The sequence below is a fragment of the Gopherus flavomarginatus genome, chromosome 9, assembly GCF_025201925.1.
Source record: "Gopherus flavomarginatus isolate rGopFla2 chromosome 9, rGopFla2.mat.asm, whole genome shotgun sequence".
Taxonomy (NCBI): domain Eukaryota; kingdom Metazoa; phylum Chordata; order Testudines; family Testudinidae; genus Gopherus; species Gopherus flavomarginatus.
In genome coordinates, this window is record NC_066625.1 from 35,486,075 (window position 1) to 35,512,567 (window position 26,493).

Genomic DNA, 26,493 nt, shown 5'->3' on the forward strand with positions numbered 1-26,493 from the left:
CATGCCCAGGTATGTAACTATCACCTGGGAAGGCACCTGAAAAGAAGAGTTCACAGTCTCCCAAGTTGCTGCCAAAATGGTCAGTCTCATCCCTTCTTTTCAATGTATCTCAGCAGCCTGCATTTCACATGACAGTCTCCTTTGCCTTATTGGGGTTCCTGTCAGGCTGTTGTGCGTGAGGCACTGAACGGACATTGAATAGTACCAAACCATTAGTAGAGAGACATTTGCAGACAATCTGTGGAGACCCATAGCCCAACATTGCAGGTTTAACTTGGTGTCACCGGGTCACCCGCTGTGCTGCAGGATCCTGTCAGTGGCCAGGAGAGAAAAGGATATGGCTGGACATTCTCCCCCAGCTGGCTTAGAAGAGTAACCCATTGGTTCTTCTGGGCTGCAGCTGTTTACACTGCAGAGTTGAGTTTGGGGCTTGCTAAACTGGTGCCAGTAAGCTGAATGTCAAATCCTTCAGATCCTCCCAGTACTTGCTTCTCTCTGCTGGTTGTGGCCAATAAAATGCCATCATGATAGTGGGAAACTAATTGAAAGGGTTGGGAGGCTGCAGTGATCAGGTGAGTGTGAACGGAGGAGGAAGGGTGGCAGCCTGAGCCTTTTCACTAACCTTTCGAGAGAAACCAGAGTTGCCCAGTACGTTATTCAGTGGGAAATGGTTGCACTGCTGCCTAGGTGTACAGACGTGGATTAGACAAGATCACCCACCTGTGAACCCTTCCAGCCCAAAGGATTTTTTGATCCCAGGACAGGGCCTGTTTATCTTTTCCTGGAATGCTGCAGATCTGTCCCAGCCTGTAGATCTCAAAGGAGCAAGACCATATCTAGTTACCATTTGAATGGGAGTCTTCTAGGGGCAAGCCTGGTCTTATGATAGGAGGTGGCACTGATGACTCAGTAGATAACACTCTTCCCCATGAGTCAGTGCAGCCTGGGCCCAAACTCCAGCCCAGTGCTAAGGAGCCACTGGGCTGTGAAAGATGCTGTCTTTCAGAGCAGATATAAAACCCAGGTTCTGGTGGGTGATCCAGGGCATTGCTTTTTAAAAGCAATGGAGTTAATCCTGGCGCCCTAGGGATATACCATGCCTACCGCTTTTTCAAAAGTAAGCAAGAGGCAATCTAGCTGTCATAAACAGATAGTTAAGGGTTAATAGAGCAGGAGTACTTCATTTCTCTTTTGCCTGTAAAGGGTTAACTAGTTCAGTGAGCCTGGCTGTCACCTGACCAGAGGACCAATCAGGGGACAGGATACTTTCAAATCTTGAGGGAGGGAAGTTTTTGTGTGTGCTGTTAGTTTTTGGTTGTTGTTCTCTCTGGGTTCTGAGAGTGACCAGATGTGCAACCAGGTTTCTCTCCAATCTCTCTGATACAGTATCTTATATGTCCAGAATAGTAAGTATTAGGTAGATAAAGCGAGTTAGGCTTATGTTTGTTTTCTTTATTTGCAAATGTGTATTTGGCTGGAAGGAGTTCAAATGTGTATTTGGCTGAAAGGATTTTAATTTGTACTTGTATACTTAGGTTGGGAGGGTATTCCCAGTGTCTATAGCTGAAAGACCCTGTAATGTATTCCATCTTAAATTTACAAAGATAATTTTTACTGTTTTTCCTTCTTTAATTAAAAGCTTTTCTTGTTTAAGAACCTGATTGTTTTTTTATTCTGGTGAGACCCCAGGGGCCTGGGTCTGGATCCACCAGGGAACTGGTGGGGAGAAAGGAGGGAACGGGGAGAGAAAGGTTATTTTCTCTCTGTGTTAGGATTACTTTCTCTTTCAAGGAGAGTCTGGGAGGGGGAGAGAGAAGGAGGGGGGAAGGTGGATTTTCCTCTCTGTTTCAAGATTCAAGGAGTTTAAATCACAGTAATCTTCCAGGATAATCCAGGGAGGGGAAGCCTGGGAGAGGCAATGGTGAGGGAAAGGGTTTACTTTCCTTGTGTTAAGATCCAGAGGGACTGGGTCTTGGGGGTCCCCGGGCAAGGTTTTTGGGGGACCAGAGTGTACCAGGCACTGGAATTCCTGGTTGGTGGCAGCGCTACAAGTACTAAACTGGTAATTGAGCTTAGAGGAATTCATGCTGGTACCCCATCTTTTGGACGCTAAGGTTCAGAGTGGGGAATTATACCATGACACTAGCACTGCAGTGTGTATAGGGGAGGGGAGAGAGGGGTGCAAAAATTTGTCTGAAATTTGTTGCTGTTGCTAGAAATAGGCAAAATCACTCCTGACTATAGGTCCAAATGTTGTGTAAAGAGAACTTTCGGTCAGATACAGAACATTACTGTGATCTCTGTGTTTGTGTTACTCCTCTTGTTTCTTCCTGCAGCATTCTCCACTTTTCCATTGAGTTTGGAACATCTTCTCTTCAGTCTTTTCCAGTGCCCATCCTTGCCCTCAAGCAAATTTTTCTATATTGTCTTACTGGTTTTAAAACACTTTTTATTAATGACAAAGGGTTCTGTGGCACCTTATAGACTAACAGACATATTGGAGCATAAGCTTTCGTGGGTGAATACTCACTTCGTCAGATGCATGTAGTGGAAATTTCCAGAGGCAGATATAAATATGCAGGCAAGAATCAGTCTAGAGATGACATGGTTAGTTCAGTCTGGAAGGATGAGGCCCTCTTCTAGCAGCTGAAGTGTGAACACAAAGGGATGAGAAACTGCTTTTGTAGTTGGCTAGCCATTCACAGTCTTTTATTAACATAATTCTTTGCTATTCAAGATCTCCTTTGTTGGAGATTTCTTCTTCCTCTAGTTTCTTCATCTTGCATTTTCTCTCTCCGCATCATTATCCCTCTTCCCTCATTTTCTCTCTTCTTGCTCCTCTCTCTACCTTCCCCCTCCCTCAGAATTAACTAGTCGGTCCTCTTGGAACCAGGACAGAGTGTAACTCCTATATCACTCTCCAGATGCAGGTGTTGAGGCTGTTTCAGACAGTGATTAGGTGACAGGATGAATGTACAGGCATCACCCTTCAAATACTGGTGAGACAACAGATCTGAAGAATTACCATTATCCTACCTAAATTCTCCCTGCCTTGACAACTGGCTATTCTATATTCTTATTTGGTTCCAGTGTATATAGAGTTGCTATGTTCTACACTAGAAGTGGCTACCTTTCAGGGGTGGGTGTAAAGGAATTCCTGTAATTAAACACTTTGTAAGTGGCTTTGCAATCTTTTTGGAGAAGAGACACTAGTATTGCTATTACCTACTGGAGGCTGTTATGGTCCCCTTGAGCTTTATTAATCCATAGATTCCACCTCTGCTTTTTTCTGCCTGTGCTGTTTTCCTTTGTCTTCTTTGTGTCAGTGTAAGGAGCTACACAGAAGCACCTTCTCTCCCTCTCTGATAACAAGCAATGTCAACAAGCATCTTCCTTTTTCCTCAGCCTTGGCATTTGATGGACTCTCTTTGTGTAACGAGTGACATGATGAAATGTACTAAGGAAGTTGTTGGAGAAAAGAAAACACCATCGAAACTTCAGCAGTAAACAATGAATCCAAGCCAGCATCCCTCTGATCCAGCTATTAAAGTGAGACAACGAGAGCAAAAGCCAAGGGAAGAGAAACCCCCTCACTGTCAGACACGCTACCCAGAACCAGATCATCCCTGATGAACAGGAATAAGAAAGTAGGTCAGCAAGGAATTCATTATAGAAGCAAGCAGGGCTGGTTTAGGCACCTGTGCTAGCCACAACAGGCTCTTGTTAACTAGGTTTTGAAGAGTGGGGCTGTTCCTAGCTGTGCACGCAGTGAGAGCAGCACCTGGTGTCACCGTCCTTGCCTCAAAATGCCCCCGCCCTCCCACCTCCGTCCCCTTCAGTCGCACTGTGGCATGGCTTATTGCAGGGGTCGGCAACCTTTCAGAAGTGGTGTGCCGAGTCTTCATTTCACGTGCCGGTAATACATTTTAACATTTTTAGAAGGTCTTTCTATAAGTCTATAATATATAACTAAACTATTGTTGTATGTAAAGTAAATAAGGTTTTAAAAATGTTTAAGAAGCTTCATTTAAAATTAAATTAAAATGCAGAGCCCCCCTGGACTGGTGGCCAGGACCCAGGCACTGTGAGTGCCACTGAAAATCAGCTCACCTGTGCCATAGGATGCCTACCCCTGGCTTATTGCTTGGATTGCAACTAGTCCCTAGGGAAAGACTAGATGGCCCAGGGTTTTGGTAATGGGCTATTGGGAGGGATCCACAAATGGACTTAGTATTGCAACACTAAGCAGCACGAAGCCCTAACTTTTAGGTGCCTAGAAAATTCCAACCCCCTCCAGTGTAACACTATCCCACATTTCAGCTCTGCCCATTTTCCCACTACAGGTTAAAAATGTTGACACCCAGAAAGAGAAAGTGAAGGAGAATAATCCCTGTTCTACACTATGAGTTTAGGTCGAAGTCAGCAGCGTTAGATCTATTTAACCCTGCACTAGTCCACATGATGAAGACATTTTTGTCAACTTAAAGGGCTCTTAAAATTGATTTCGGTACTCTTCCCTGATGAAGGGATTAACACTGAAATCGACCTTGCCAGGTCGAATTTGGGGTAGTGTGGACACAATTTGATAGTATTGTCCTCTGGGAGCTATCCCAGAGTGCTTCATTGTGATCGCTCTGGACAGCACTCTCAACTCCTATGCATTGGCCAGGCAGACAGGAAAAGCCCTGCAAACTTTTGAATTTCATTTCCTGTTTGGCTAGCGTGGTGAGCTGATCAACACAGGTGACCATGCAGTCCCAGAATCGCAAAAGAGCTCCAGCATGGACCGAAGGGAGGTACTGGATCTGTCGCTATATGGGGAGATGAATCCGTGCTATCCGAACTCCGTTCCAAAAGACGAAAAGCTGGAATATTTGAAAAAATCTCCAAGGGTATAAAGGATAGAAGTTATGACAGGGACCCACAGCAGTGCCGCGTGAAACTTAAGGAGCTGAGGCAAGCCTACCAAAGAACCAGAGAGGCAAACGGCCCCTCCGGATCAGAGCCCCAGACATGCCGCTTCTATGATGAAGAAGTGGGACAGCTAAATACTGAGGATGGAGTGGAGATTAAGGATAATCTAGGCATGGCCTAATATCTAAACAAATACTTTGCCTCAGTCTTTAACGAGGAGCTTAGAGATTATGGTAGGATGACAAATAGGAATGAGGATATGGAGGTAGATATTACCACATCCGAGGTAGAATCCAAAGTTCAACAGCTTAATGGGACAAAATCAGGGGGCCCAGATAATCTTCATCCAAGAATATTAAAGGAATTAGCACATGAAATTGGAAGCCCATTAGCAAGAATTTTAATAAGTCTGTAAACTCAGGTGTTGTACCGTATGACTGGAGAATTGCTAACATAGTTCCTATCTTTAAGAAAGGGGGAAAAAGGTGATCCAGGCAACTACAAGCCTGTCAGTTTGATATCTGTAGTATGCAAGGACTTGGAAAAAAATTTGAAGGAAAAAGTAGTCAAGGACATTGAGGTCAATGGTAATTGGAACAAATTACAACATGGTTTTACAAAAGGTAGATCGTGCCAAATCAACCTGATCTCCTTCTTTGAGAAGGTAACAGATTTTTTAGACAAAGTAAATGCAGTAGATCTAATTTACGTCTATCATAACCTTAGTCCCAGATTTGGACCTTAGCGTCCAAAATATGGGGGTTAGCATGAAAATCTCCAAGCTTAGTTACCAGCTTGGACCTGGTACTTGCTGCCACCACCCAAAAAATTAGAGTGTTTTGGGGCACTCTGGTCCCCCTGAAAAACCTTCCCTGGGGACCCCAAGACCCAAATCCCTTGAGTCTCACAACAAAGGGAAATAATCCTTTTTCCCTTCCCCCCTCCAGGTGCTCCTGGAGAGATACGCAGACACAAGCTCTGTGAATCCAAACAGAGTGACTCCCCCTCTCCATTCCCAGTCCTGGAAACCAAAAGCACTTTCCTCTTCACCCAGAGGGAATGCAAAATCAGGCTAGCAAATCCAACACACACACAGATCTCCCCCTGATTTCTTCCTCCCACCAATTCCCTGGTGAGTACAGACTCAATTTCCCTGAAATTTCCCAGTAAAGAAAACTCCAACAGGTCTTAAAAGAAAGCTTTATATAAAAAAGAAAGAAAAAATACATACAAATGGTCTCTCTGTATTAAGGTGACAAAATACAGGGTCGATTGCTTAAAAGAATATTGAATAAACAGCCTTATTCAAAAAGAATACAAATCAAAGCACTCCAGCACTTATATTCATGCAAATACTAAAGAAAAGAAACCATATAACTTACTATCTGATCTCTTTGTCCTTACACTTAGAAACAGAAGATTAGAAAGCAGAACTACTTCTCCAAAGCTCAGAGAAAGCAGGCAGACAGAAAACAAAGACTCAGACACAAAATTCCCTCCACCCAAAGTTGAAAAAATCTGGTTTCCTGATTGGTCCTCTGGTCAGGTGCTTCAGGTGAAAGAGACATTAACCCTTAGCTATCTGTTTATGACACGCCCCCCAAATTGCAGACAGTGGGGAAGCTCACTGGCGGCGATTTCCTTCTAGAACTTTAAAATAAACAGATTACTACAACACATGCACCTTTACATATACTACTAAGTATATAACTAACAGACTTGTACATTTTAAGAACACTTTTTAACTACTGAATTCTGGGAAACTCTCACGGGAGAGTGCATCAGCAACTTTGTTAGAAGCTCCTGTGATGTGTTGAATTTCAAAGTCAAAATCTTGGAGAGCTAAACTCCAACGAAGAAGTTTCTTGTTGTTCCCGTTGGCAGTATGAAGCCACTTTAGTGCAGCATGGTCAGTTTGTAGTTGGAACCGCTGTCCCCAAACATATGGGCGTAGCTTTTCCAGGGCGTACACAATGGCATAGCATTCCTTTTCACTGACTGACCAGTGACTTTCCCTCTCAGACAGTTTCTTGCTGAGAAACACGACAGGATGGAAGTTGTGATCTGTTGCTTCCTGCATGAGCACTGCTCCTATACCATGCTCAGATGCATCCGTGGTTACTAGGAATGGTTTGTCAAAATCCAGGGCCCTGAGCACAGGGTCAGACATGAGCGTTGCCTTAAGTTGGGTAAAGGCCTTTTGACACTCATCAGTCCACTTAACTGCATTTGGCTGGGTCTTTTTGGTCAGGTCGGTCAGTGGGGCAGCGATTTGGCTGTAGTGTGGTACAAATCGCCTGTAGTATCCGGCCAAGCCTAAGAAGGATTGGACCTGTTTCTTTGACCTTGGGACAGGCCACTTTTGGATAGCATCCACCTTGGCCTGTAGGGGGTTTATGGTTCCTCGACCCACCTGGTGCCCCAGGTAAGTCACTCTGTTTTGGCCTATTTGACACTTTTTGGCCTTAACAGTTAGTCCGGCCTGCCTGATGCGCTCAAAGACCTTTTCCAGGTGTAGTAGGTGTTCGGGCCAGGAGACTGAAAAAATGGCCACATCATCGAGGTAGGCAACTGCAAATTCTCCCAGTCCAGCTAGTAGACCATCTACCAGCCTCTGGAAGGTGGCGGGTGCATTTCGAAGGCCGAAAGGAAGGACATTGAATTCATACACCCCCGCATGGGTGACGAATGCTGACCTCTCCTTGGCAGGTTCATCTAGCGGTACTTGCCAGTACCCCTTGGTTAAGTCTATTGTAGAGATGAACTGGGCACGTCCCAACTTCTCCAATAGCTCATCGGTGCGTGGCATTGGATAGTTGTCCGGACGAGTTACCGCATTTAGCTTACGGTAGTCCACGCAAAAGCGTATTTCCCCATCTGGTTTGGGTACCAGAACCACTGGAGATGCCCATGTACTGGTAGATGAGCGGATTATACCCACCTGTAGCATGTTCTGGATCTCCCGTTCTATAGCAGCTTGGGCATGAGGAGACACCCGGTAGGGTGGGGTTCTGATTGGGTGAGCATTACCTGTATCAATGGAGTGGTATGCCCGTTCAGTCCGTCCTGGGGTGGCTGAGAACAATGGGGCGAAGCTAGTGCACAGCTCCTTGATTTGTCGCCGCTGCAGACGTTCCAGGGTGGTTGAGAGGTTCACCTCTTCCACGCCACCGTCTTTTTTCCCGTCGTAGTAGACACCGTCAGGCCACTCAGCATCATCTCCCTGGACTGTAAACTGACAAACCTGTAAGTCTCTGGAATAGAAAGGCTTGAGAGAATTAACATGGTAAACTCTAGGTTTTAGTGAGGAATTGGGAAATGCTATGAGGTAATTTACAGTTCCCAGGCGCTCTTGGACCGTGAATGGCCCTTCCCATGATGCTTCCATCTTATGGGCCTGTTGCGCCTTCAAGACCATAACCTGGTCTCCTACCTTGAAGGAACGTTCTCTGGCATGTCTGTCATACCAGGCCTTTTGCTCTTCCTGAGCATCCTTTAGATTCTCTCTAGCAAGGGCTAAAGAGTGTCGGAGGGTGCTTTGCAGATTGCTTACAAAGTCCAGAATGTTAGTTCCTGGAGAAGGCGTAAACCCCTCCCATTGCTGCTTCACCAACTGTAATGGCCCCTTAACCTCGTGATCATACACAAGTTCAAACGGTGAAAACCCTAAACTGGGATGTGGTACAGCCCTGTAGGCAAACAGCAACTGCTGCAACACTAGGTCCCAATTATTGGAGAATTCGTTGATGAATTTTCGTATCATGGCCCCCAAAGTTCCATTGAACCTTTCCACCAGGCCATTGGTTTGATGGTGGTACGGGGTGGCAACCAAGTGATTCACCCCATGAGTTTCCCACAGTTTTTCCATGGTCCCTGCCAGGAAATTAGACCCTGAATCTGTAAGGATGTCGGAGGGCCAACCTACCCTGGCAAAGATGTCTGTTAGGGCCAGGCACACAGTGTTAGCCCTGGTGTTGCCTAGAGCTACTGCTTCCGGCCATCGGGTAGCAAAGTCCACTAAAGTCAGTACGTACTGCTTTCCTCTGAGCGTCTTTTTTGGGAAAGGGCCCAGAATATCCACAGCTACTCGCTGAAATGGGACCTCAATTATGGGGAGTGGCTGGAGAGGGGCCTTGACCTGGTCTTGAGGCTTTCCCACTCTTTGGCATACCTCACCAGACCGGACATACTTGGCAACATCCTTGCCCATCCCCTCCCAGTGGAAGGACTTCCCCAACCGGTCCTTGGTTCTGTTCACCCCAGCATGGCCACTGGGATGATCATGGGCTAAGCTTAAGAGCTTCCCCCGGTACTTAGTTGGAACCACCAACTGTTTTTGCGGCTGCCATTCTTCCCGGTGTCCACCCGAAAGAATTTCCTTGTATAAAAGTCCTTGGTCTATAACAAACCGGGATCGATTAGAAGAGCTGAGAGGCGGTGGGGTGCTCCGTGCCGCCGCCCACGCTTTCTGAAGGCTGTCATCTGCTTCCTGCTCAGTCTGGAACTGTTCCCTTGAGGCTGGGGTCACCAGTTCTTCCTCAGACTGTGGACTTGGGCTTGGTCCCTCTGGAAGCGATGTAGGTGATGGGGTTGTTTCCGTTGCTGGTGTACCGCTCTCCGCTGGTGCACCTGAGGGTATTTCAGGCTCTGGCTGAGCCTTTTGGGTATGGTTGTCTGTTGTTTCTGCCAGTTCTGGCTCGCTGGCGCCCACTGGCGTTGAGTTTGAAGATGGGGTTGCAATTGCTGGTGCTGGTTGCTGTTCCAGTTCCGGGCCTGGGACTGGAGGTGTTGTGGCTGTTTCAGTGGTTGGCATGGAATCCGGGTCCACTACCTCTGTCTGGGTCTCTGGTAACACAGACGGGGCCTCTGTGGACGGTTCGGGAACAGGAATGGGTCTGGAAGCTTGCCTGGTTTGGCTACGGGTAACCATTCCCACTCTCTTGGCCCGCCTCACCTGGTTGGCCAAGTCTTCTCCCAGTAGCATGGGGATAGGATAATTGTCATAGACTGCAAAAGTCCACATTCCTGACCAGCCTTTGTACTGGACAGGCAGTTGAGCTGTAGGCAAGTCTACAGCTTGTGACATGAAGGGGTAAATTGTAACTTTGGCCTTTGGGTTGATGAATTTGGGGTCAACGAAGGATTGGTGGATGGCTGACACTTGTGCCCCCGTGTCTCTCCACGCAGTAACCTTCTTTCCGCCCACTCTCAAATTTTCCCTTCGCTCCAAGGGTATTTGAGAGGCATCTGGGCCTGGGGATCTTTGGTGTGATGGTGGTGTAATGAATTGCACTCGCATGGTGTTCTTGGGACAGTTGGCCTTGATATGTCCCAGTTCATTACACTTAAAGCATCTTCCATCTGATGGGTCACTGGGCCGAGGTGAGTTACTGGAGACTGGTGAGGTGGAAGAGTAGGGTGTCTGTGGCTTTACTTGGGTGGTATGTGGGGTCTTTGGCTGTCCTCGGTTGTAGGGTTTATGGTCTGTGTGCCCCCTGGGGTAATCGTTCCCCTTGACAGTAGCTTTCTTGCTTTCTGCCACTTCCATCCATTTGGCTCCAATCTCCCCCGCCTCAGCGAGATCTTTGGGTTTTCCATCTTGTATGTACCGTGTGATGTCTTCAGGAACACCATCCAAGAACTGCTCCATTTGTATGAGGAGGTGCAGTTCTTCCAAGGTTTGAACGTTGTGTCCTGTTATCCAAGCCTCATAATTTTTTGCAACGTAGTAGGCGTGTTTGGGAAATGACACATCTGGTTTCCACTTTTGGGTTCTGAAGTGCCGACGGGCATGATCTGGCGTTATCCCCATTCTGTATCTGGCCTTGGTTTGAAAAAGTTTATAGTCATTCATTTGCTGCTTAGGCATTTCAGCTGCCACCTCTGCTAAAGGTCCACTGAGCTGTGACCTTAATTCTACCATGTACTGGTCTTCGGGGATGCTGTACCCAAGACAGGCTCTTTCAAAATTTTCCAAGAAGGCCTCGGTGTCATCACCTGCCTTGTAGGTGGGAAATTTCCTGTGCTGTGGAGCAATAATTGGCGCCGGGTTGTTAGGGTTGGCTGGCACATGCAGCCCAGCTTTTGCCAACTCCAGTTCATGTTTTTTCTGTTTTTCCTTCTCTTCATTCTCTTTTTGTTGTTTTTCCATTTCTTTTTGTTGTTTTTCCATTTCTCGGCGGTGGGCCGCCTGTTCTTCTTCTTGCTTCCTTCTGTGGGCCAACTCTTCTTCTGCTTGCTTCCTTCGGTGGGCCACCTCTTCTTCTTCTAGTTTTCTTTTGTGTGCTGCCTGTTTGATTTGTTCTTCTCTTTCTTTCATCTCCATCTCTTTTTGTTTTATTTCCAGTTGTCGCCTGTGTTCAGCTTCTTTGATTTGTTCTTCGGCGTCAATTTTTGCCTTAGAAGTCATGGTTCCTGTTTTCTTGTGTTGGGGTGCCCTCCGGTGTTTATCTTCTGCACTGCAGGTTCTCTGTTGCCTCCTGAAGTCTGCCTAGCAACAGTGCCTTTAGCTAATTTTCAATGTTAAGTAAACCTGAAAAACCACTTTATTTGCATGCATATAGTGCTGGTACTGACTCTCAATGGGAGTGCTATTGTGTGACAAAAGACCCTTAACAGTCTGGTAATGGCTTCTTGCTTAACATGCAAGCCACAAACTGCCAGAGAGAGCAGAAAAAAAAATTCTCTCTGGTTCCCTTTTAAAACCAACTGTTTCTCTCTGCTAAAAAGCCCTTAGCAGAGAAAAGAAAAATATAATATTCCTACTGGCTTCTGGATTCTGTCTATCATCCCACCGCTGCTACTCATATCATAACCTTAGTCCCAGGTTTGGACCTTAGTGTCCAAAATATGGGGGTTAGCATGAAAACCTCCAAGCTTAGTTACCAGCTTGGACCTGGTACTTGCTGCCACCACCCAAAAAATTAGAGTGTTTTGGGGCACTCTGGTCCCCCTGAAAAACCTTCCCTGGGGACCCCAAGACCCAAATCCCTTGAGTCTCACAACAAAGGGAAATAATCCTTTTTCCCTTCCCCCCTCCAGGTGCTCCTGGAGAGATACACAGACACAAGCTCTGTGAATCCAAACAGAGTGACTCCCCCTCTCCATTCCCAGTCCTGGAAACCAAAAGCACTTTCCTCTTCACCCAGAGGGAATGCAAAATCAGGCTAGCAAATCCAACACACACACAGATCTCCCCCTGATTTCTTCCTCCCACCAATTCCCTGGTGAGTACAGACTCAATTTCCCTGAAATTTCCCAGTAAAGAAAACTCCAACAGGTCTTAAAAGAAAGCTTTATATAAAAAAGAAAGAAAAAATACATACAAATGGTCTCTCTGTATTAAGGTGACAAAATACAGGGTCGATTGCTTAAAAGAATATTGAATAAACAGCCTTATTCAAAAAGAATACAAATCAAAGCACTCCAGCACTTATATTCATGCAAATACCAAAGAAAAGAAACCATATAACTTACTATCTGATCTCTTTGTCCTTACACTTAGAAACAGAAGATTAGAAAGCAGAACTACTTCTCCAAAGCTCAGAGAAAGCAGGCAGACAGAAAACAAAGACTCAGACACAAAATCCCCTCCACCCAAAGTTGAAAAAATCTGGTTTCCTGATTGGTCCTCTGGTCAGGTGCTTCAGGTGAAAGAGACATTAACCCTTAGCTATCTGTTTATGACAACCTCGATTTCAGTAAGGCATTTGACATGGTTCCACATTGGGAATTATTAGTTAAATTGGAAAAGATGGGGATCAATATGAAAATTGAAAGGTCGATAAGGAACTGGTTAAAGGGGAGACTACAATGGGTCATACTGAAAGGTGAATTGTCAGGCTGGATGGAGGTTACTAGTGGAGTTCCTCAGGGATCAGGTTTGGGATCAATCTTATTTAAACTTTTTATTACTGACCTTGACACAAAAAGTGGGAATGTGCTAATAAAGTTTGCAGATGACACAAAGCTGGGAGGTATTGCCAAGACAGAGAAGGACCGGGATATCATACAGGAAGATCTGGATGACCTTGTAAACTGGAATAATAGTAATAGGATGAAATTTAATAATGAAAAGTGCAAGGTCATGCATTTAGGGATTAATAACAAGAACTATTGTTATAAGCTGGGGAGGCATCAGTTGGAAGTAACAGAGGAGGAGAAGGACCTCGGAGTATTCGTTGATCACAGGATGGCTATGAGCCGCCAATGTGATATGGCCGTGAAAAAAGCTAATGCGGTCTTGGGATGCATCAGGCGAGGTATTTCCAGTAGAGATAAGGAGCTGTTGGTACTGTTATACAAGGCACTGGTGAGACCTCATCTGGAATACTGTGTGCAGTTCTGGTCTCCCATGTTTAAGAAGGATGAATTCAAACTGGAACAGGTACAGAGAAGGGCTACTAGGATGATCCAAGGAATGGAAAACCTGTCATATGAATGGAGACGCAAAGAGCTTGGCTTGTTTAGCCTAACCAAAAGAAGGCTGAGGGGAGATACGATTGCTCTCTATAAATATATCAGAGGGATAAATATCAGGGAGGAAGAGGAATTATTTAAACTTAGTACCAATGTGGACACAAGAACAAATGGATATAAACTGGCTATCAGGAAGTTTAGGCTTGAAATTAGATGAAGGTTTCTAACTATCAGAGGAGTGAAGTTCTGGAACAACCTTCCAAGGGGAGTAGTGGGGGCAAAAGACATATCTGGCTTCAAGACCAAGCTTGATAAGTTTATGGAGGGGATGGTATAATAGGATAGCCTAATTTTGGCGATTAATTAGTCTTTGACTACTAGTGGTAAATATGCCCAATGGCTTGTGATGGGACATTAGATGGGGTGGGATCTGAGTTACTACAGAGAATTCTTTCCTGGGTGTCTAGCTGGTGAGTCTTGCCCACATGCTCAGGGTTTAGCTGATCGCCATATTTGGGGTCGCAAAGGAATTTTCCTCCAGGACAGATTGGCAGAAGCCTGGGGGGGGGCGTTTCGTCTTCATCTGCAGCATGGAGCACGGGTCACTTGCTGGAAGATTCTCTGCACCTTGACATCTTTAAACCATGATTTGAGGACTTCAATGGCTCAGACACAAGTTTGCTAGAGGAGGTGGGTGGATGAGATACTGTGGCCTGCATTGTGCAGGAGGTCAGACTAGAGGATCATAATGTTCCCTTCTGACCTTAAAGTCTATGAGTCTATGAGCCTATTCTAGGGGTGCCCTTTAAACTACTCCACCCCTGTGTGTGGATTCCGTCAGTGGATTCTCACGCAACAGGGATGCAGATTTTGGGGACGAGGAAGATAGCGCACAGCATGCAAGCAGAGAAAACGTTTTCCCTGACAGCCAGGAACTGTTTTTCACCCTGGAGCCAGTACCCTCCCAACGCACCCAAGGCGGGCTCATGGACCTTGACGGCAGAGACGGGACCTCTGGTAAGTGTACCTTTGTAAATATTGTACATGGTTTAAAAGCAAGCATGTTTAATGATTAATTTGCCCTGAAGGCTTGGAATGCATTCGTGGACAGTACAGCTACTGGAAAAGTCTGTTAACGGGTATGGGGATGGAGCATAACTCCTCCAGGGACATCTCAATGAAGCTCTCCTGGATGTACTCCCAAAGCCTTTGCAAAAGATTTCTGGGGAGGGCAGCCTTAGTCCATCCTCCATGGTAGGACACTTTACCACGCCAGGTCAGTACCACATAGTCTGGAATCACCGCATTACAATTACAAAGCATAGCAGCGTATGGTCCCGGTGTTTGCTGGCATTCAAGCAACATCCGTTCTTTACCTCTCTGTATTATTCCCAGGAGAGAGATATCATTCATGGTGCCCTGGTTGAAATAGGGGAATTTTATTAAGAGGACATTCAGAGGTGGCCGTTCCTGCTGGGCTGTTTGCTGTGCACCACACCGGGGGTGGGGGTAGGGGTGAAGCAATCATCCGAGAGAATAGGGTGGACTGGGTGGGTTTAGTTGGGTTTGTGCTGCATGTTAACCTGAAAACTGCAGCTCCTCCTTTTAAATTGCGAACCCATTTTAAATGGCCAACCCAACGGGTGCTTGGTATGGCACATGAGGGCACTGCTGTTTGAAACATTTCCCACATGTTATGAAGCTTAAAGACGCCAGAAGACTGTGGCTTACCATGTCTGCCTGAAAGAGTCTACCCATTGTTCTCTAAAATGTGTCTTTTTAAATACTACTCTCCCTTTTTTTTCCTCCCGCAGCTGCAAATGTTTCAACGTTCCCCGTATCATCTCCGTCCCAGAGGCTAGCAAAGATTAGAAAGCAAAAAAATGAACTTGCGATGAAATGTCCTCTGAGCTCATGCAGTCCTCCCACTCTGAAAGAGCCCAGCAGAAGCGTGGATGCAGACACTGTCAGAGTGCAGGAAAGCACAAAATGAATGCAAGGACAGGTGGCATCGGCATGATGAGAGGAGGCAGGAAGCAATGCTCAGGCTACTGGAGGATCAAACTCATATTCTCTGGCGTATTGCTGAGGTGCAGGAAAGGCAGCAGGAGTACAGACCGCCGCTGCAGCCCCTGTGTAACCAACCACCCTCCTCCCCGAATTCCATAGCCTCCTCATCCAGACTCCCAAGAACATGGGGGGGGCCCTCCGGGCACCCAACCACTCCACCCCAGAGGACTGCCCAAGCAACAGAAAGCTGGCATTCAATAAGTTTTGAAGTGCAGTGTGGCCTTGTCCTTCCCTCCTCACCTTCTCCTCCACTCCTCTCGGGCTACCTTGGCAGCAGTTATCCCCCCCATTTGTGTGACGAAGTAATAAAGAATGCATGAATTTGAAACAACAATGACTTTATTGCCTCTGCAAGCAGTGATCAAAGGGGGCAAGAGTGGGCGTTTGGCTTACAGGGAAGTAGAGTGAACCAAGGGGACGGGTTTTCATCAAGGAAAAACAAACAGAACTTTCACATAGTAGCCCCCTGGCCAGTCATGAAACTGATTTTCAAAGCTTCTCTGATGCGCAGCGCGCCCTGCTGTACTCTTCTAACCACTCTGGCATCTGGCTGCGTGTAATCAATGGCCAGGTGATTTGCCTCAACCTTCCACCCCGCCATAAACGTCTCCCCCTTACTCTCACAGAGACTGTGGAGCACACAGCAAACAGTAACAATGATGGGAATATTGGTTTCACTGAGGTCTAAACAAGTCAGTAAATTGCGCCAGCGCACTTTTAAACATCCAAATGCACATTCTACCACCATTCTGCACTTGCTTAGCCTACAGTTGAACATCTCCTGACTACTGTCCAGAGTGCCTGTGTACGGCTTCATGAGCCATGGCATTAAGGGGTAGGCTGGGTCACCCAGGATAACTATAGGCATTTCAACATCCCCAATGGTTATTTTCTGGTCTGGAAAGTAAGTCCCTTGCTGCAGCAGTTCAAACAGATCAGAGTTCCTAAAGATGCAAGTGTCATGTACCTTTCCTGGCCATCCCACGTTGATGTTGGTGAAACATCCCTTGTGATCCACCAGTGCTTGCAGCACCACTGAAATGTACCCCTTGCGGTTTATGTACTGGCTGCCTTGTGCTCCGGTCCCAAGACAGGGATATGGGTTCCGTCTATCGCCCCATCACAGTTAGGGAATCCCATTGCAACAAAGCCATCCACTATGACCTGCACGTTTCTCAGAGTCACTATCCTTAATAGCAGCAGCTCAGTGATTGCAAAGGCTACTTGGATCACAGCAGCTCCCACAGTAGATTTGCCAACTCCAAATTGATTCCCGACTGATCGGTAGCTGTCTGGTGTTGCAAGCTTCCACAGGGCTATAGCCGCTTGCTTGTGAACTATGAGGGCTGCTCTCATCTTGGTATTTTTGCACTTCAGGGCAGGGGAAAGCAAGTCACAAAGTTCCATGAAAGTGTCCTTATGCATATGAAAGTTTCGCAGCCACTGAGAATCATCCCAGACCTGCAACACTATGTGGTCCCACCAGTCTGTGCTTGTTTCCCGGGCCCAGAATCGGCATTCCATGGCATGAACCTGCCCCATTACCACCATGATGTCCAAATTGCCAGGCCTGTGCTTTGAGAGAAGTCTGTGTCCATGTCCTCATTATTCTCGTCACCATGCTGCCGTTGCCTCCTCGCCTCCTTTTGCAGGTTCTGGTGCTGCATATACTGCAGGATAATGTGTGTGGTGTTTATAGTGCTCATAACGGCCATGGTGATCTGAGCGGGCTCCATGCTTGCCGTGGTATGGTGTCTGTGCGGAAAAAAGGTGTGAAACGATTCTCAGACATTGCTCTCACTGAGGGAGGGGTGACTGACGACATGGCTTACAGGGCTGGCTTACTGGGAATTAAAATCAACAAAGGGGGCTCTTCTAATCCCAAACAGCCTAGTCAGCAAACAGCACCAGGGAGCTTTTAAACATCCAAAGGCATATTCCACCACCATTCTGCACTTGCTCAGCCTATAGTTGAGGCTCCTTACTACTGCCCAGGATTCATGAGCCATGGGAGCAAGGGGTAGACTGGGGTAGGTGCAACTGCGCAGTGCTGCCGGCTGAAAGAGCGGTCTGAGGCAAAAGCCTCCAGCTCGCCCAGTATTCCAGGCAGGACCGAATCTCCATTAGATAAAACTTAAAGAAGAGAATGACCTGGAGTCATTCCCATTTTTGTTCAGGAGCCCCCGACTGACCTCACTGAGGCCGGCCAGGAGCACCCATGTCGGCCCAAGCGCCCCCTACTGATCTCACTGATGCCAGCTAGGAGCAACCAGGAGACAGCACCAGATGGTACAATACATTTGCTAACCGTCTTTGCTAACTTGCAAAGGCAAGGAGCTGCTGCTGTGTAGCAATGCAGTACCACGTCTGTCAGCAGCACCCAGGAGACGTACGGTGACAGTGAGCTGAGCAGGCTCCATGCTTGCTGTGGTATGTTGTCTGCATGGGTAACCCAGGAAAAAAGGCGAGAAACAATTTTTTGCCGTTACTTTCACGGAGGGAGGGAGGGGGGCCTGACAACATGTTCCCAAAACCACCCGTGACAATGTTTTTGCCCCATCAGGCAGTGGGAGCTCAACCCAGAATTCCAATGGACAGTGGAGACTGCAGGAACTGTGGGATAGCTACCCACAGTGCAACGCTCCGAAAGTCAACGCTGTCTCGGTACTGTGGACACACTCTGCCAATTTAATGTGCTCAGTGAGGACACACACAATTGACTGTATCAAATCAATTTTTAAAAAATTGACTTCTATTACATCGACCTAATTTTGTAGTGTAGACATACCCTCAGAAAGGTAGGGGGAGGCATGGAGACATATACAGAGTCCCTGGCACAGGGGGCACACAGAGGCCCTAGCCTGCTGGGAGAGGGGAATGCGGGACACACCACCCCTGACATAAGGAAGGGGGAAAGGATGGGTTGCAGGAAATCCCTGAACTACGGGGTGATGGGAGGGTGGCACAGGAAACGTGTGGGAGAACGAGGGATGCAAGCAGCACCTTCAGTGCACAACAAGGAGCATTGCCCACAAAAGCAATGAAATGTGTGATTCCCCCCTAGTTCATAATCTGCAGAAACTCCATGTACCCTAGTCCTGGGATCCCCTTAGGGTGACCAGATGTCCCAATTTTATAGGGACAGTCTCGTTATTCAGGGCTTTGTTTTATATAGGTGATTATAACCCCCGCCCACCGGCCCAATTGTTTACACTTGCTAGCTGCTCACCCTGGTGTCCACCCATTCCTGTTGAGGCCCCTGAAGCCTGCTCAGCAGCTACCTCTGCTATTCCAGTGCTAGAGCTTTTCCCTTGCCAAAACTCACAAGTTTCTAACCTACCCAGAAGCACCAGCAAGATCAAGAGAGAGAGAAAGCAATAGGAAAAAAGAAAGGAAATCACAAGCGCCAACTTTCTTCTTTCTGGGTGGGTGCTCCACTCCCACTCTGTCCCAAGACCCCAACTCCAGTCTGTCCCTTCCCTCAAGGCCCTACACTCACGTTGCCTTTTCCTAGCCCCTTTCTGTCCCCTTCTCCCAGTGCCTTCTGCCTGCCACCAAACAGCTGATTGGTGGGTGGTTGGTGGGTGCTCAGCACCCACTATTTTTTTTCCATGGGTGCTCCAGCCCCAGAGCACCCATGGAGTCATCAACACCTATGCTGGAAATGATTTTAAAAATAATAAACCCGTGCTGCATCAGCACACAAAGCAATGCAACGTGATAGGCTTGCAGGGTTTGAGTCTTGCCTGTAGTTATCTCTGCATTTGCTCATCCTGGTGAACTTTAAAAACAGACAGTTCTTGCAATACAATTGTGTCGTCATTTTCTCTTCAAAATCACTGCAAAGATGAGGCCTCACAGGGCCAGTTTCAGCATTGGGGTGAATGAGTATTGTGCTGATAATCCCATGAGTCTACCAGTTATAACTGAAGGGTTTCTAGCCGGTGCTAGGAAAAGGTTTTCCCAAAGGTCATTCCACTCTGATTCTCCGCTGCCTTGTAACCTGTGTTGTGACCTACACCTGTGCAAGAATAGGGGTAAGCATTAGGCCTTTAATTTCCTACAAGTATGTGTTGTGAAATAGAACAGGGTGGTCTTCCTGCTTTGGAGCAGATGTTTGTTTCTAAACTGGGGCAGCAGGATTTCCATCTTGCCAGCATTAGTAAAGGCTCTTCTGCCCGTATCCATGAACTTATTTAGACTCTGAATTTCCATGCAAATTAGGAGCTTAAATACCTTTATGGATCTGGGCCTTAGTGCCAAATCTTGACCTTTTCTCCATGGCTCAGAGGAATCCCCTGGTTCAGGGCCGGCTTTAGGACATGTGGGGCCCGATTCGAAAGAGCTGCCACCTAAATGCTGCCGAAGACAGTGGCAGCAATTGAGCTGCTGCCAAAGATAGCGGCGGCAATTCGGCAGCAGCTCAATCGGTTGCCACGGTTTCCGTTGGCACTCCGGCGGAGGGTGCGGGGCCCCTCTTCTGGACACTGCTGGACCCTCTTAGGCACTGGGCCCAATTCCTGGGAATCAGGGGAATAGCCCTAAAGCCGGCCCTGCCCTGGTTGCGGAACAGGGGCAGTTCCCCTTCCCGAAGGGGCAAGCTATTGGAGCAGCACAGGCCTCAAAGAAAGATCCATAATGGATCCCTACATCCTAATCTGCTGAGGGAAGTCCTGGAAGTTAAATTGGCTCCCATGCAAACAGTCTGAAGTTAATAGGGGTGCCTGAGATAGATATCCACACATACAGCCTCTGAAAAATGTATTTAGTGTACAGTTTAAGAGTTTTATTGGGGTTCTTTATACACCAAAGTAATCAAACCAGGGATGATGAGGGAATTGGAGCAAGAGGATGGAGAGTAGGAGAGACAGAGAGATGAAGAGTGTGGGGGGCATTATAAGAATCAGAAGAATGGAGGTGGGGGAAAGACAACCAAAGGTATTAAAAACTATTACCTAGAGGTGGCATTAGTGAGCTAGCAGCGTGTTGGGACTGATGCTGAAAGATGGGTGCTGTGACATCAGGAGGACTGCAGGAAAAATCCAGTGCTTGAGCACTTTCTTGTTGACCTTCCCTGCCCCCTCCCTCACAGCTGCCGTGTTGCTACTTCAGTTTTCTAGTGGCCCAGGGAGGTTGGCTGGGGGAAGCTGGTGCAGCTCTTCTGTGTGTGGCAGCTGACATAAGTCATGACCCTTGCTCCTGAGCAGGTCCCTTGGTTCTGTTGCAAGGGTGAGCAGACATGGTTGACTAGCCTCTGTTGCTACAGTCCTAGCTATCACTAACATATTTACAGTGTAGACAATGTATGGGCCTGGGCAAAACTAAAAAAAGTCAGTCATTTTCAGTAGGCCATTTATCTGGCATTTAATAATGCATATGGCAATGGGGGCAGACACTTTGTGACAGTAAATCCTATTTCTACCATCTCTGCCCTTTACCTCAGAGAAGAATGCTGCTGTCCCAAGTGTTTGGACTTTAAAAGTAAAAGACAAAGCAAAAAAAGGGGGATCTGCACTTATTTGTAGGTATGCAGGACTAAAAAGGTTTTTTTTCTCAATTTGTATTTTACAGGGTAAACTGGAGCATAATTTAACCTACAAGAGTCTGTGGATGACTGTTGAACTGACATCACGGATCCCAAGGAAGAAGAATGAAGGGGAAGTGATTTTTATTCAGACTTTCAAAATAGTTTTTGTTCATGCCCATTTAGCACCAATGACTAAGGAACACTTAGGAGAAAATCTCTCTCTAAAGAGTCAATACCTCACTCCTTCAATTGAGGGCTAAGAGAGCTCTTGGTCCATTTCTCTGAGGCTCTCCAGCAAAATTAGGGAAGATCTGGCTTGAAATTGATGATGTTTAAAGGGAAAAAAAGAAGAAAATCCACAAATCTTTCAAGCTTTCTTCATGCATCATAAAAACGGATACATTCCTTTTTTCTCCTTTGCAGGTCATTTTTAATGACCAGCTGGTGTCGGTCTCTTATGCTGGGTCTCCCTGACCTTCTTTCTGCTTTAAACACATGGAATGATTTACATTCTGTGCAAGTGGGCTGAGTTTTATCTTGTTTCACGGCACTAAAATCAAAATCCTCGACAAACCTAATGCCAAAACAACAAGGTTTCCATGGCTCCCCAGACTAACATGCAATTGGAAGCTGAGTGCTGAGTGAAACAGATTTGTACTGGGAAGAAGTGTTTTCTGTGGATTGAAATATACAACCTAGAGTGCTTGTAAACAAACAACTCATTGGAATAACAAACTGTGATAATAAGATTAGTCCTTTAATGGTCACCATGGTAACCTGTCTTCTGAAAATGCTGCTATAATATCTTGATTTAATGATCATTGAAATAAATGGCAGCTTGAGGTGATTCAGACCATTAAATACTCTTGTAAACACGGTTCACAGCTCAGTTCAGCCTCACCTTTAATGGATCCTAATATTCTGCCATGCAATACACAGATTAATTCTTTGGCAAATGAGGAATACTTCTAAAGGATTTCTTTTACATGCAGCTCAGCCATGCCTTAATAAGAGCATGGATGCAGTTGGGGCAAGTCTCTTTGCTGTGTCATGGTTGATTACGGTGATAAAATCTGGTTTCTGTGTTTTTTCTGCTGCCCCTTAAAGGCCCAAAGACTCCTTCCATACCAGGGAATCAATCATGTTTTTTAACCAGTTTGGTAACATGGCTTAAACACACTTACTCTGTGCCATGTGGTGGTCCAGGCATAAGTTTCAAAAACTGGCCAAATTCTACAAACTGAACTCATATTAGTAGCCACAGGAAATGCCATACTGCATCAAGACAGTGACCTAGGTAATCCAGTACTCTGGCTGACCAGTGGCCAAAACCAGATAATTCAGAGGAAGGTGTGTGACAGTGGTAGCAATTTCCTGCAATATCTTTGAAAAACCTTATTATCTTTGGAGTCCATTATGGTAAATGCAAATGTTATGGTATTATTTTGGGTCAGGATGGTCAAAGCACTATATTGAACAATGTGGCAGACAGGAATAATCTTTTACACTAATGTGTGCAATTTGGATTTCCTGGGAACTAGCTAGGAGGAGGTGAATGGAAATTCCACACTCCTCCTTACCTCATTTATGCAAAACCTAGACATCTGAAGGTACTCACTAAAGAAGGGACTGTTGTCTACTGATTACCTGATCCTAGAACCTGAAGATCAAAGGCTCAGGTCTGTAAGATGGAAAAACTAACATATGCATGGATGTGCTTGTCCTGAACTGAAGATGTTATGAGCTTAGAATCATAGACTATCAGGATTGGAAGGGACCTCAGGAGGTCATCTAGTCCAACCCTCTGCTCAAAGCAGGACCAGTCCCCAACTAAATTATCCCAGCCAGGGCTTTGTCAAGCCTGACCTTAAAAACCTCTAAGGAAGGAGATTCCACCACCTCCCTAGGTAACCCATTCCAGTGCTTCATCACCCTCCTAGTGAAAAAGTTGTTCCTAATATCCAACCTAAACCTCACCCACTGCAACTTGAGACTGTTACTCCTTATTCTGTCATCTGCTACCACTGAGAACAGTCTAGATCCACTCTCTTTGGAACCCCCTTTCAGGTAGTTGAAAGCAGCTATCAAATCCCTCCTCATTCTTCTCTTCTGCAGACTAAACAATCCCATTTCCCTCAGCCTCTCCTCATAAGTCATGTGCTCCAGCCCCCTAAACATTTTTGTTGCCCTCCGCTGAACTCTTTCCAATTTTTCCACATCCTTCTTATAGTGTGGGGCCCAAAACTGGACACAGTACTCCAGATGAGGCCTCACCAATGTCAAATAGAGGGGAATGATCATATCCATCAATCTGCTGGCAATGCCCCTACTTATACAGCCCAAAATGCCGTTAGCCTTCTTGGCAACAAGGGCATACTGTGGACTCATATGCAGCTTTTTGTCCACTGTAACACCTAGGTCCTTCTCTGCACACCTGCTGCCTAGCCATTCGGTCCCTAGTCTGTAGTAGTGCATGGGATTCTTTTGTCCTAAGTGCAGGACTCTGCATTTGTCCTTGTTGAACCTCATCAGATTTCTTTTGGATCAATTCTTTTCTTTTTCTAGGTCCCTCTGTATCCGATTCCCATTCCTATCCTCCAGCATATCTACCACTTCTCCCAATTTAGTGTCACCTGCAAACTTGCTGAGGATGCAGTCCACGCCATCCTCCAGATGATTAATGAAGATATTGAAGAAAACCAGCCCCAGGACCAACCCCTGGTGCACTCCGCTTGATACCAGCTGCCAATTAGACATGGAGCCATTGATCACTACCCGATGAGCCCGATGATGTAGACAGCTTTCTATCCACCTTATAGTCCATTCATCCAGCCCATATTTCTTTAACTTGCCAGTAAGAATACTGTGGGAGACCATAACAAAAGCTTTGCTAAAGTCAAGGAATAACATCCACTGCTTTCCCCTCATCCACAGAGCCAGTTATCTCATCATAGAAGGCAAATAGGTTAGTCAGGTCTGACTTGACCTTGGTGAATCCATGCTGACTGTTCCTGATCACTGTCCTCTCCTCTAAGTGCTTCAGAATTGATTCCTTGAGGACCTGCTCCATGATTTTTCCAGGGACTGAGGTGAGGCTGACTGGCCTGTAGTTCCACAGATCCTCCTTCTTCCCTTTTTTAAAGATGGGCACTACATTAGCCTTTTTCCAGTCATACGGGACCTCCCCCAATCACCATGAGTTTTCAAAGATAATGCTCAATGGCTCTGCAATCACATCCGCCAACTCCTTTAGCACCCTCGGATGCAGCGCATCCGGCCCCATTGACTTGTGCTCGTCCAGCTTTTCTAAATACCACTTCTTTCTCCACAGAGGGCTTGTCACCTCCTCCCCATGCTGTGCTGCCCAGTGCAGAAGTCTGGGAGCTGACCTTGTTCGTGAAGACAGAGGCAAAAAAAGCATTGGGTACTTTAGCTTTTTCCACATCCTCTGTCACTAGGTTGCCTCCTTCATTCAGTAAGGGGCCCACACTTTCCTTGACCTTCTTCTTGTTGCTAACATACCTGAAGAAACCCTTCTTGTTACTCTTAACATCTCTTGCTAGCTGCAACTCCAAGTGTAATTTGGCCTTCCTGATTTCACTCCTGAATGCCTGAGCAATATTTTTATATTCCTCCCTGGTCATTTGTCCGCTCTTCCACTTCTCGTAAGCTTCTTTTTTGTGTTTAAGATCAGCAAGGATTTCACTGTTAAGCCAAGCTGGTTGCCTGCCATATTTACTATTCCTTGTACACATCGGGATGGTTTGTTCCTGCAACCTCAATAAGGATTCTTTAAAATATAGCCAGCTCTCCTGGACTCCTTTCCCCCACATTTTATTCTTCCAGAGGATCCTGCCCATGAGTTCCCTGAGGGAGTCAAAGTTTGCTTTTCTGAAGTCTAGGGTCTGTATTTTGCTGCTCTTCTTTCTTCCTTGTGTCAGGATCCTGAACTTGGCCATCTCATGGTCACTGCCTCCCAGGTTCCCATCCACTTTTTCTTCCCCTACTAATTCTTCCCTGTTTGTGAGCAGGTCAAGAAGAGCTCTGCCCCTAGTTGGTTCCTCCAGCACTTGCACCAGGAAATTGTCCCCTATTCTTTCCAAAAACTTCCTGGACTGTCTGTGCACTGCTGTATTGCTCTCCCAGCAGATATCAGGGTGACTGAAGTCTCCCATGAGAACCAGGGCCTGTGATCTAGTAACTTCTGTTAGTTGCTGGAAGAAAGCCTCAACCACCTCATCCCCCTGGTCTGGTGGTCTATAGCAGACTCTCACCATGATATCATCCTTGTTGCTCACACTTCTAAACTTAATCCAGAGACACTCAGGTTTTTCTGCAATTTCATACCGGAGCTCTGAGCAGTCATACTGCTCTCTTACATACAATGCAACTCTTCCACCTTTTTTGCCCTGCCTGTCCTTTCTGAACAGTTTATATCCATCTATGACAGTACTCCAGTCATGTGAGTTATCCCACCAACTTTCCGTTATTCCAGTCACATCATAATTCCTTGACTGTGCTAGGACTTCCAGTTCTCCCTACTTGTTTCCCAGACTTCTTGCATTTGCGTATAGGCACTTAAGATAACTCGCTGACTGTCCTGCTTTCTCAGTATGAGGCAGGAGTCCTCCCCTCTTGCGCTCTCCTGCTCATCTGAGCTTGGAGGACTGACTCCTACCAGAGTTGCTGCTAGAGTTGGAGTGGTCTCTGGTAAACTTGTTAGCACGTGTGTAGGTTCTCCTATTATTTTTTATGTTTTCTCTCTAGTGCTTTCACCTTAAGAATAAAGGTGCTTGCTTAGAAAGAGCTATGTGGTAACTTGTAACTGTGGTCAATTACAAAGAGAGAGAAAAGAGTGGATGCTGGCCTGTTTAGGCCTTCTAGCTTGCTGGGAATAATACAGTGTAGACAGGGAACTGTGCAGCCTGGAAAAAAACCTGTTCTGGAGAGACAGAAACATGGCTCCCCCCCTTAGAGAAGTGCTAGCTGAGAAACCAGGAGCCCAGAGTGGGTGCCCTTGCTAGGCCACGGAGGAGGAATACAGGTGTAGTTGCCCTGAATTGTAACAAGGGGAAGCTTCTTGCTAAGCCCCATCAGCCATTCCCTGCACCATTTCCTTACAGCCCTTCTATTTTGTTAAATCTTCTCATGTTACTGTAGATGGTCTCGTTATCTGTATAAGTACACAGTCCTTCCCGGAATCCTGCTAAGCTCTTGGCCTCAATGATACCTTGCGGCGTTGAGTTCCACTGACTAAACCTGCCCAGTGAAATATTTGGGCACTGGCTACTCTAGCGAGCTGCAGCCCGCAGAGCAGCCCCTGGGGAAGCGCTCCGCTGAGGGGGAAGCGCTGACCCCTCACCTGCCGATAGGAAGCGACCACCCCCAAACAAAGGCGAGGGGCAGCCCAGGGGCAGGTCTCCTTCAGCCCCGGAAGGGATAGGGGGAAGGGGTGGGTGACGGGAAAGGGGGGAGTTGAATCCCCCTCACGCGGAGCTTGGAGAACGGGCCTCTCACGCACCGCCTCATTGCCCTTTACCAACATGGCGGCCGAGGCACATCGC

The 26,493-nt window shown here is 46.6% G+C and overlaps 1 protein-coding gene across 2 annotated transcripts in view; it reads left to right on the plus strand.

The window, feature by feature from the left end:
* The window catches only part of XPO6 (exportin 6), a 453,699-nt gene that overhangs the window by 322,590 nt on the left and 104,616 nt on the right, over positions 1–26,493 (plus strand). The window lies entirely within an intron of this gene.